Source organism: Brassica napus, chromosome A8 (assembly GCF_020379485.1).
Source record: "Brassica napus cultivar Da-Ae chromosome A8, Da-Ae, whole genome shotgun sequence".
Classification (NCBI taxonomy): Eukaryota; Viridiplantae; Streptophyta; class Magnoliopsida; order Brassicales; family Brassicaceae; genus Brassica; species Brassica napus.
In genome coordinates, this window is record NC_063441.1 from 9,307,479 (window position 1) to 9,319,350 (window position 11,872).

General features: G+C 35.4%; 1 pseudogene; it reads right to left on the reverse strand.

Annotated features, from left to right (window-relative positions):
* Positions 1-4,587: 4,587 nt before the first annotated feature.
* Positions 4,588-11,607, reverse strand: LOC125577291 (annotated as a pseudogene).
* Positions 11,608-11,872: the final 265 nt, after the last annotated feature.

An 11,872-nucleotide genomic window follows, 5' to 3' on the forward strand; every position in this document is an offset into this window, starting at 1 on the left:
TTCTTCATCACATAGTACCTAAGGCTTGCCAAACTGTGATTGAAAACGTCTCTTTTGACATTAGTACCACGGCTGCATAAAGGTCATTTTGATGAAGACTTCCATCCACAACAGTACCAAGGCTTGCACGGAAAGGTTAGACAAAAGATGTGATTGAAAAAGCCTTCTTGAATCTACACAGATTCATTGCTTACCCCCGTCTATGTGAAGCAGATGATGTTTGGGGATGCCAAGTGTGATTAGTACCACGGCTTGCAAGACAATATTTAGACTGATTGAGAATGTATTCATTACATTAGTAGTATAGTACCCTGACTTAGAAAAAGTCTTATGACAAGACTATGAATTGATTTTCAACTTCGTTGGATGGAAATAACGACCAACGGCTTTATAAAAGTCAATCAACGACTTATAACATAGAGTCTCAAGGCAAATGCTATGAATTGAACACACACCTTGCGAATTTTTGTTGGATGAAAAAACGATGAAACTGTTCAGAAAACGTCTTACAAAACTCTAAATCTAAACCATATCCATTGCTTTACCCACAGTTCTATGAAGCAAAAGGATGTTTGAAGATGCCAAGTGTGACAAAATGTAGTACCCACGGCCTTAAAAAAAAAGTCTTTAGACAAAGACTGTGATTAAAAATACGTTTTCATTACGTTAGTACCCTCGGATTCAAAACAAGTCTTGAGACAAAGACTGTGTTAATCATCAAATTAGTACCCACGGCTTGCGATAAAGGTCTTTAGACAAAGACTGTGATTGAAAACGTTTTCAGCACATTTGTACCCACGGCTTTGCAAAAAGGACTGATTAAAATATCTTCATCACATTAGTACTCACGGCTTGCAAAAGAGCTCTCTTTAGACAAAAACTGTGATTGAATAAGTTTTCATCACGTTTGTACCCTCGGCTTATGAAAATAGTATTAAGACAAGCTGGTAACTGAAAACAGATGCATGCCAAAAAGGTCTCTTTACACAAAGACTATGAATTGGTTTTGAACTTGTTGAATGGAAATAACGATCACAAATTATGCAAACTAATTGGAAAATCTTGCTCCCACGGCTTTATTAAGGGTTTGAGAGAAGTCTTCAGACAAAGACTCTACATCTAAACCAGATCCATTACTTACACACAGCTTTAAAAGTCCAGCACCCACGGCTTAAAAAAACAAGTCTTTAGACAGAGACTGTGATTGTAAACGTATTTGTACCCTCGGCTTGCAAGAAAGGTCTTTAGACAAAGACAGTGATGAAAACGTATTCATCACATTTGTACCCACGGCTTGCAAAAAAAATGTCTTTAGACAGAAACTGTGATTGTAAACGTCTTCATCACAACAGTACCCACGGCTTTGCTAGAAAAAGATTGTGATTGAAAACGTATTCATCACATTTGTACCCACAGCTTTGTAAAAAGGTTCTAGACAAAGACTGTGAGTGAACAAGTCTTCATCACATCAGTACCCACGGCTTGCCTAAAAATAAGTTTTCAGACAAAGACTGAATGAAAATGTCTTCATCACATTTGAACTTGTTGGATAGAAAAAAACATTCATTCCCATAAAGCAAGCCTTAAGAAAAAGACTATATATAACCTTATTTTACACTTACAGGGTAACTATGAGGCATTTTGCGTCAACTAAAGACTAATTAGATTTATGATTTCCTCAGGTTTTGTATGTGCTTCAGAAGACAGAGACGATTTCAAGTGTATCATATTTTTTTGACAGGGATGTGCTTTTCAAAACTTGTTTGTTACTTAGTTGATACATTCAATTATGAAGTGAATACTAGTTACATTTGTTTAGGTATTGTTCATATCCTCATTGACGCTTGTTCAGGTATATGCTTTTCTTCACTTTTCTCTTACAATTTGATATTATTACATATGAATACAAACTAAGTAAGTGACAACGTTTCTCATTGATTTAGCATCCACTAGATTCTAAAAACTGACTGCTAACATATCCATTGATGAGCAAGTAGATTCTTTTTAAATATTGGAACATTACATTGTGTTTACAATGTTTAATCTAAGTAAGTGACAACGTTTCTCATTGATTTAGCATCCATGAGATTCTAAAAACTGACTGCTGAACTGAAAAACCCATTGATGAACAAGTAGATTCTTTTTTTTTTAATATTGGAACATTACATTGTGTTTACAATGTTTAATCTCTGTTATCTTTAATTTCGTGCTTGGACGTATGAAGTATCTAGGAGTCTCTTGTAGATCAACGTAGGTGAGAGACTCCTGTAAACTGTGGTAGTAGTTTTTCTTTGAATCTTCAATGTTTTTGATTTGTGTCACGCGTTTAACCATCAGTGGTCATTCTAAACGTGTTAGAATCTCTTTATTTTGTTGCTTGTATATGTATTATAAGGTGTCTGATTTTATGAAATCAATGTATTTTGGATTCTCTGGTAAATCAACATAGGTTAGAGATTCCATCATGTTTTTAGTATCTATTTAGTTTGATGCTTTTATGAATAAGGTCTCTCTTTAGATAAACAAATGTAACTAGTATATTTTAGAGTCTCTTGTAGATCAACAGGCGAATCATATACATTGTGTGAGTATTTAGTCCTTGAATTTTGAATGTATCCGTTTTGTGTGTATGCTCCTCTTACTCTCAGTGATCATTCTAAATTGTGTTAGTAATATGTATGTTGATTAGAACAAAAAGTTACTATTTTAAATTAGTTTGGTGTTTTTATGTATTATAATGTATCTTATTTTTAAGAGGTCACTTCTAGATCAACGTAGGTGAGAGTCTTCTGCATAATGTGGTTGTAGTGTCTTTATATTGAACGTTTCTGCTTTGTGTTATATTCTTAAGTCTTAATCCTCAGTGATCATTGTAAACATGTGAAATGACTTATTCACAACTCTGCATAGTAAGCTAACGAATATTGTGTTAGATTCTATAAATTGTATTCATTGACTTGAGTTTTTACAGTAACTGTGATTTTTATCTGTTACCAAGTCTATGAGTCTTGGCAATATTTTTGGCATCGGTCTAGTATTCGTGAGATTGTAAAAACTTATTGCTTGTTAATCCTTATAAGAAAATATTATTTAAGCATCAGAAATGTTTCTTTATAAGTCTTTTCACATAATTACTAACTATTTGTGATTAAGTATCCGTAGAATTCTAAACTGATTGGTAATATCCTTTCATGAAAAGTTATATTTTATATTGTTACTTTGTTTGGTGCTTGTATGTATGATGTATCATGCCGCTTGTGGTAATAGTTTTCTTGAATCTTGAGTGGTTAGGCTTTGTTTTATTACTCTAAACCCTTTGTGATCATTTCTAAACATGTGAAATGACAAGTTCACAATTCTCATATGCTGATGTTAATTACTTCGTTACACTCTATAATTGTTACAGCCTATCCCTTGGTCTCCTAGTCTTACTCAGTTGATGAAGCTTGAAAATCTTTTGAAATCATTGTGTGTAGTTAGAATGTGCAATTCACCTTTCTTGATTTTCTAGGATTAATGTCAAATTCAAGAAATTAGAAGTATCTAAAAACCTGTTGTAGCCATGTGGAATAGGTGCTCTGGTATTCTCTTCTATCTAAGGTTTTGTTTCGGTTAATACTTAATAGGGTGTGTTCTTTAATAGGTGGTAGATTTTGGAAGTTCTTGACTTTAGTTTATTACAAAATCCTTAAGTTTTTAGTTTGTTTCTAAGGCAAAGTAACACACTGAGTTACTATCACAGAAATGAGTGTTTCTAAGAAACGGGCATACGTAATTGCTAAACTAATAAAGAGTCATGTTATAGATTATGACTACGGTAGATAGATTCAACTGTAATGTTTAGTGCACAAAATATATTACTTCTTATAAAGGTCAAGCTCCTCAAATCACTTTCTCTTCAATGGAAAAGAATATCTTAGGACTTACTATCTCACCGATAGTATTTATCTAAAATGGACAACCTTTATCCAATCTATTCCAATACTACAAGGATCGAAAACAGTTTTATTTGCTCAACATCAAGAAGATGTCCGAAAAGATGTTGAGCATGCTTTTGGAGTCTTGCAAGCTCGCTTTGCCATTATTAAAAATCCAACATTTTTTAGGTAAAGTCAAAGTTGGAAAGATTATGAGAGCATGTATCATACTCCATAATATGATAGTAGAAGACGAACGAGATGGATACACTCAATTTGATGTTTCAGAGTTCCAACAAGGAGAAGACCACAAAAGTTCACATGTCGATCTCACGTATTATACAAATATCCCTACAAATATCGCCAATATAAGATGGATGTTCGAACAAAAATTCGTGATAGGCAAATGCATCAACAACTGAAAGATTATTTGGTTGAACATATATGGTGTAAATTTGGACGTGATGCACACAACAACTGAGTTCAGATGCTTCTTTTTAAATTATTTTCGTTTATTTTACTAATCTTTGTGTGTATGTTTTTAGTTAAAAAACTATATTTAAAATGTTATCTTTTACTATTTTTTTTTTTGACATCATTTTAAACAGACTATAAAGATTTTGCAAACCAAACTGATAACTCTACATCCATATGAACAACGAAAGATGTTTGTTTCCTGGCACTATGTGCCAAACTGTCCGCCTTTGTATTCAGCGTCCGAGTGATATGAATGATCTCTGAGTGAAAACTTTTTTGAAGGATCTTGATGCCGTCCAAATAATTCGCATATGCTGGCCAATCCTTTGGTGATGAAACCATCTTCACCAATTGGATACAATCCGTCGCAAAAGTAACATGATATTGACATAAGTCTCTCATGCTTTCCATTGTCCATATGAGGGCCTCCATCTCCGATTGTAGAGGCGAGAGACTTGCTCTTGTGTTCCTAGCACCCATCAGTCCCTCGAAACCCGGTAGAGTGCTATACCAGCCCTGTTCTGAAAACAAATCTTGCGCTTTCCATGATCCATCCGTGAAACACCAACGACCCGAGATTAAAGGTAAATTTATTGCTTCCATTTGTTGCACATTGGGTGCTACATCCTTGACGAAAGCTTGAGCCTCTGCCCATAGTAGAGAGTCAGTCTCTGCTAGTTTCAAAGTGTCGCGAGGATCAACATCAATATTACTAAAAACTTTATTATTCTGTCCCTTCCAATATACCATAAAATCCAAGCAAACTGATGATCATCCATGTACGGGGACGCCCTCCAATATAGATAATCTAGATTTGTGAACAGTGCCGGAGAAGGGAAGGTAAGTGGATTCGATGGAAATTTAGAGAGAGCCCACACTTGAACCGCCGGAGGACATTCAAAAAACACATGATTAATCGATTTCTCGCTAGATCCACATCTTGCACATTGAATATCGCCGTGCATACCCTTACTCTGCAAATTTTTCTTTACTGATATACAACCCGATACTAACTGCCAAAGAAAATGTTCATTTTTGGTGGGCAGCGTATTTTTCAAGAGTATGCTTTTAAAGAGTTAACCGTTGGTCCAATGAACGACAACGACTTCTCTCTATCTGGGTATATTCATTCTACCTGATATCCTGATTTTGCTGTATATTTTCCATTAATGGTAAAATGCCATCCATCTTGATCAACCAAACGAGACTTACTTAAAGGAATAATTTCTATGATCTTTGCATCTTCTGGTTCCACCAATGACCGAATAACCTGGGAATTCCACGTGTGTGATGTTGAATTAATGAGATAATCCACCGTGAGATGTGGGTAGAGATTTTGTTGATTACTGTTTGCTGGTCTCGGGCGAGTGGTTAGGAACCAAAGATCATTCCATGCTGAAATGGATGATCCAGTTCCCACCTTTTTGATTAGTCATTTGCTAACCAGAGATCTAACAGATACACTACTGTGCCATCCGTAGGACGGAGAGTATGAACGAATCGATTCCAGGGGTAAAGGATTCCAGAAATACCGTCATTTGAAAACTACGAGAAAATAATGATTTAGGTTTCTCAATCAAGCGCCAAAATTGTTTCCCCAACATAGCTGTATTGAAATCCGATTGATCTTTAAATCCCAAACGTCCTTCATCTTTATCAATACAAAGTTTGTCCCAAGATTTCCAATGCATGTCTCGTACACTTCCCCTTGGACTCCACCAAAATTGTGCCACTGCACTTGTCAATTTTGAAATAACTGCTTTTGGAATTCAATAGCAAGACATGACATGATTTGGGAGAGCAGTAACCACCGATTTTATTACCACCTCTCTTCCTCCTTTAGAGAAAAAAAAAATAAAAGTCCACCCATTTACTCTTTTGTGAAGACATTCCTGCACAAAACCGAACAATTGAATCTTTGATCCACCCAAATTTTCAGGCAGACCTAGATATGAGCCCATACCTCCTAGATTCTGAATACCTTATATGTCCTGAAGCTTCTGTCGAAGTGTTTCCTCAATCTTAAAACCAAATTGAATTGAAGACTTTTGAAAATTTATCATTTGACCCGATGCTGCCTCATATTCTTTCAGTATTCGGAGGATTGTTTCGCACTCCTCCTTCTTTACCTTACAAAAAAATAAACTATCATCTGCAAATAGAAAATGTGATACCGATGGACAAGCCCGTGCAACCTTCATTCTTGTTAACTGTTTCAGCCTCTCTGTCTTATTTATATTCGCAATTAGCGTCTCCGTACACATAATAAATAAATATGGAGAAAGAAGATCCCCTTGTCGTAAACCTCTCTCCGGAAAAATATTCCCTCGTGGATGTCTTTTTATCAGAATTTTGTATTGCACCGAGGAAATACATTCCATCATCAGCTGAATCCACTGGGGATCAAATCCCATTTTATGAAGTAAAGCTTGAATAAAAGCCCACTTCACCCTATCATACGCTTTGCTCATGTCCGTATTAATAGCCATAAACTTGTTCAGGCAAGATTTATTAGCCCTCAACCCGTGGAACATTTCCTGAGCAATAATAATATTATTCGATATTAGTCTCCCTGGGACAAAAGCCGATTGTGTTTCCCAAATAGGCTTCGGAAGACATCCCTTTAACCGTTGACATAAAACCTTTGAGATGATCTTATAGCCCACATTACAAAGACTAATCGGCCTCATCTCCGTCATTCTTTAAGGCCTCTCAGTTTTCAGGATCAAACAAATATTTGTAATAATTAACCTTGTGTCTAGCTTTCGAGTGAGTAAAAAATTATTAACCATATCCAGGAGATCCTTCTTGATAATGTGCCAAGAGTGTTGGTAAAAAGTGTTGTCATTCCATCTAGACCCGAGGCTTTTTCCGGATGCATCATGAAAAGAGCATGACACGCTTCCTCTTCTGTCGCCGGTTTTATCAGTCGTTGATTCATCTGTTCATCGATAGAAGTAGGGATCTCTTCTAAAAAACTATCAAAATCTGCAGGGAAAGTAGTACCAAATAGATCGTCAAAATAATCAACTGCTACCTTTTCTACTCCATTATCCTCTGTTATCCACTGCCCATTTTCGTCATATAATCCAACAATCCTATTTCTCATTCGACGCTGCTTCGTCAGTGCATGATAAAACTTCGTATTAAGGTCTCCGGCTGTATTCCACATATTCCTACTCTTTTGTTGTCAATAATCTTCCTCATCTTTATAAGCTTCCTGTAATTTCCGAGAAACCTCAACTATTTCTTCTTGAGTCCTATTATTGTCTGATTGTACCTCTTCCAAGGCCTGTTGGAGTTCACCAATCTTCTCTTTACCGTATGGTGGGTTGTCTTTTCTTCATTTAGCGATTTCGTGACGACAATTACTGATTTTTGTAACAAAATCATCTGAATTCTCACCACTCTGTTTCTCCCAGCTTCTACCAATAGATTCCATAAACCCATCTCGACCAATCCATCTTTTATCAAACCGAAATTGTCCTCTTTGTCTGAGAACTTTATCCTCCAGGAAAGCTACTACTGGTCCGTGATCCAAACTCACCATTCCCAAATATTCTGTATAAAAACATGGGAATAACGAATGTCACTCTTCGTTTGCCAGTACGCGATCCAGACGGCAACAAACCATTCATGTCTTTCTTTTTCCTTGCCAGGACATTTTGTTCCTCCGGGCCGAAAATTTCACTCCTATGTTTTATTTAATCAATAAATTTTATTTTCTAATAAAAAAATGTATAATATTTTTTTAAGAACCCTTAATTAAGATACATGCGATATAAATGTTCCGGTCTCTTAACTAAGTCACTAAACTCATAATTACTACTTAAAAGTATTAAAAAACAAATAAGAAACTCTAAGAGCACTTCTAATGGGTAGAACCCCCATTGGATATGCTCTAAAGGGGTCTTTAGGATAATGATGTCCTAAGTACTAGAAATTAACTAATAACAGAAAACAAGTGATATTCTCAATTGTGATTGTCAGTTTGTCACAGAATACTTTTATCAACCAAATTAACAAAAACAAACTCCCACAGAATTTTTTAAAACACAATTAAATTCAGAACTCTTTCCTCTCTTTCTCACTACACTACAAATAATAATTCATACCTACTTTAATCAAGCAAATATGAGGAATATTCAACAGCACGGCAGGGCTACGACAGTTCTTCCTCAAGGAGTAAGCCACATCTATCACCAACTGTTTTGCATACGTTGAGTTCCGTTTCGCCTTCACGTGACCATGCCCGACTATATAAGCCATTAGCCACCTCAACATCTTTCGTCTCAACCAAATCAAACAACTCTTCCTTCACTTGCGGCTGTGTGAACGTTGTATCCATCGGTCTGAACTGAAATCTCCTCTTCATGCTCAGCTTCGGAAGCTCTTGCTCGTACTCCGCTTTCAGTCTCTTCAGCACCGGCGACTTGCTATTCCTCACAGTCGTCTGAGACCTCGAGCTGCTGCTTCCCGCTATGTTAGCGTCTGATATGGACCGGGACAGCCTTGTTCCGAACTTGTTTGAGGTTTTCACAACCGCGAGCCGACCGTCATGTGCAGAACGGTCCCTGTTTGATCCTGAGCCTTCGGATTCCAGCTGGATAAACTCGTCTTCAAAGTCGTCTCCGTCTTTGTTCACGTCTTTGTATCCCGTTCGGATTATGCAACGGTACATCCTGTATCGTTCCTTCTGCGGTATGTAAGGGATAGGGACGGTTTTGGAGCAGATAAAGACAACCACTTGGTAGAACGCTGGTAAGTTGGTGAGGAAGTGAGTGAATGTGGCTGGGACACCGCTTGCTAGCTCGGTGTAGATTAGACCTATCCCAGGGACTTTGACGATCCCTAGGCTCGGGCCACGGGTGAGGATTGTATTCATGGGGACTTTGTTGTGTTGGTCGTATAGGTACTTTCTTGGTTTCCGTAGTGCCAGACATATGTGGTGAAAGTGAAGAGTAGAGAAAGGAGGATAGTGATCCATCCCCCGTGTGGAATCTTGGTCCAAGAAGATGCTACAAAGACGAGTTCGATGGTCCCAAATAGGATGGTGAAGAGAATAGAGAAGACGAGATGACGATTCCAAACAAAGTTTATGATTAGAGGCATCAGCCAGATCGTCACAAACGCCAGACTCATGCAAGCAAGTCCTGATGAAAACCAGTAAGACAAAATATCAGAAACTCTAGTTGTGTTCTTGTTGATGGAATATATATTTTTTTTGAGTATGGAGGAAGTTTGCGTACCAAAAGCGAAAGCTATGTGTCTAGTGTCTCGGAAACCGATGGTGACGGTGAGTGTAAGGACCATGAGGAGCCAGTTGATCTCGGGAATATAGATTTGGCCTAGGACCCATCTTGGTTTGTGAACGATCTTCACACGAGGGAAGCATCCCAGTGCATAGCATTGTTTGACAATTGAGAACGTTGCAAATATGACGGCTTGGCTAGCAACCATTGCAGCCAGCATTGCCATCATTAGAACCGGCCAGAAAAATGGATCTGGATATCAAGAGGAAGAATCATGACAAGATCATATAACATGTTACACAAGGTCAAAATGAGGCATGTATAAAATGTCGCATTATGCGCAAAGAACCTAACGCGAAAAACTTTGTCTACAAACGTAACAAGTAACACCAAAAGATACATATACTAAGTAAATGCTTAGTTGGGATGGAGGAATAGAAGCTAGTCAGTAGAGCAGAAAAGTTCTTTGATAAGAACGCAGCTTGACCCATGTACTGAAGCACCAGACATGGGTAAACAACACAGCAGAATGCAAACTGCATTAAGCCATGAGATTGCAAACATGTTACTGTTTCTTTTATTTTGTCACCAACCACACCAAAAAATCTACTAAGTGAACTGGAACAAATAAATGCATTAAGACCCGTACGTCCGTTTCATTATTATAGAATCCAAATCTTGATACTTTCTAAAATATTGGAAACGTATTTGACAGCTTATGACCATGATTACTTTTATTGTCCAAAATGTTCCGTAATTGAAATTACTACTATATAGGAACATTATTTCAAAGGTGATAGATATGACATGACAAAATTATGAACGAAGTTTTCACCGTACACATTACTAATAACCTTATGACTACAATTCGAGTAGAGTTAGGAAAAAAAATATTCATATGGGATAAAAAGGATCAAGGATTAATGAAAACAAAAAAAAAATTGTAGAGAAAAATTAATGTGTATATATACAAAAAATGTAAAAATAATAACAAAGAACTGCTATAGAAACATAAATAATAAAATCTAACAAAAATATATACACTTTGGAACAACCAAGCATCTCTGTTCAGGGAGCTGAAAAGCATAAGTAACTGGAAATATAAAATTGTTATGGTGCTAAACATTATTCCCAAAATATACAAGGATAGAAACAAATACAAATTTAAATGTTAATACATATTGATTAATAGCTCCAATTTACAAGAAATATATTTATCTCATCGTCATAGGCTACATGTTTTTACTTTGACAAGACAATAAAAATCATCAACGACTTCAAAAGAAAGATAAAAGTCAGATTAAATACATGAGTTAGAGTTACAACTCCCATCTATAGCTCAGCACAGAAGAAGTCAGAACAATGAAACACTAACGGACAACTCCCGACATCATCCAAAAAAATATATGAATCCCTCAAACAACAAAAAAAAAAATCATGTCTCCCCTCATATACTATATTTTACATAGTACATAGTTTATGTGCATATGGAAATTCTACAATATTCTATAATTAAATACAAAAATTAATTGTAACATTTTAAAAGCAATAATCCGTGCGAAGCGCGGAAGACGACCTAGTATTAATATATCAACATGTATTATCTCTGTTTCATAAAATGTTTTACTTGGTTATTTAATAGGTAAGAAATATATTTAATGTGAAAATTTATATTGAAAATATAGAATGACACTTTTTTAAAAACAAAATAAAAAGGTAGAATGACATTCTTTATGAAACAAAGGGAGTACTTTAAAAAAGAAGTTATAGATTAATATGAATTATTCCATAAATATTATATTAACTAAATATTAGTTAATATTTTATAATAGTATATTAACTACATATTATTTAACTAGATATCATAAAATAACTAGAAATAAAATATAATATTTTATTAAATCAAAGTAATATTTATATAGTTTAGTTTTACAATTAACTAAAAATAATATTTAAAATAAATTTTATTTCAGATTTAGAATTTAAATATGTTATGTAGGCATACCACCTAGTAAATAGTATATCATTTTTATTTGAATTTAAGGATCTAATCTATTAATTTAGGGTTCTATTTTTATCTACCATTATCAAATCATAGTATGACCACCTAAAGAAATACTAGTTAATATGACATATTTGATTATTTACATTAATAATAAGCCAACTATAAATTTGAATTTTATTTTTTAATTATAACAAAATCTGTTGAGAAAGAAACTAACAAAA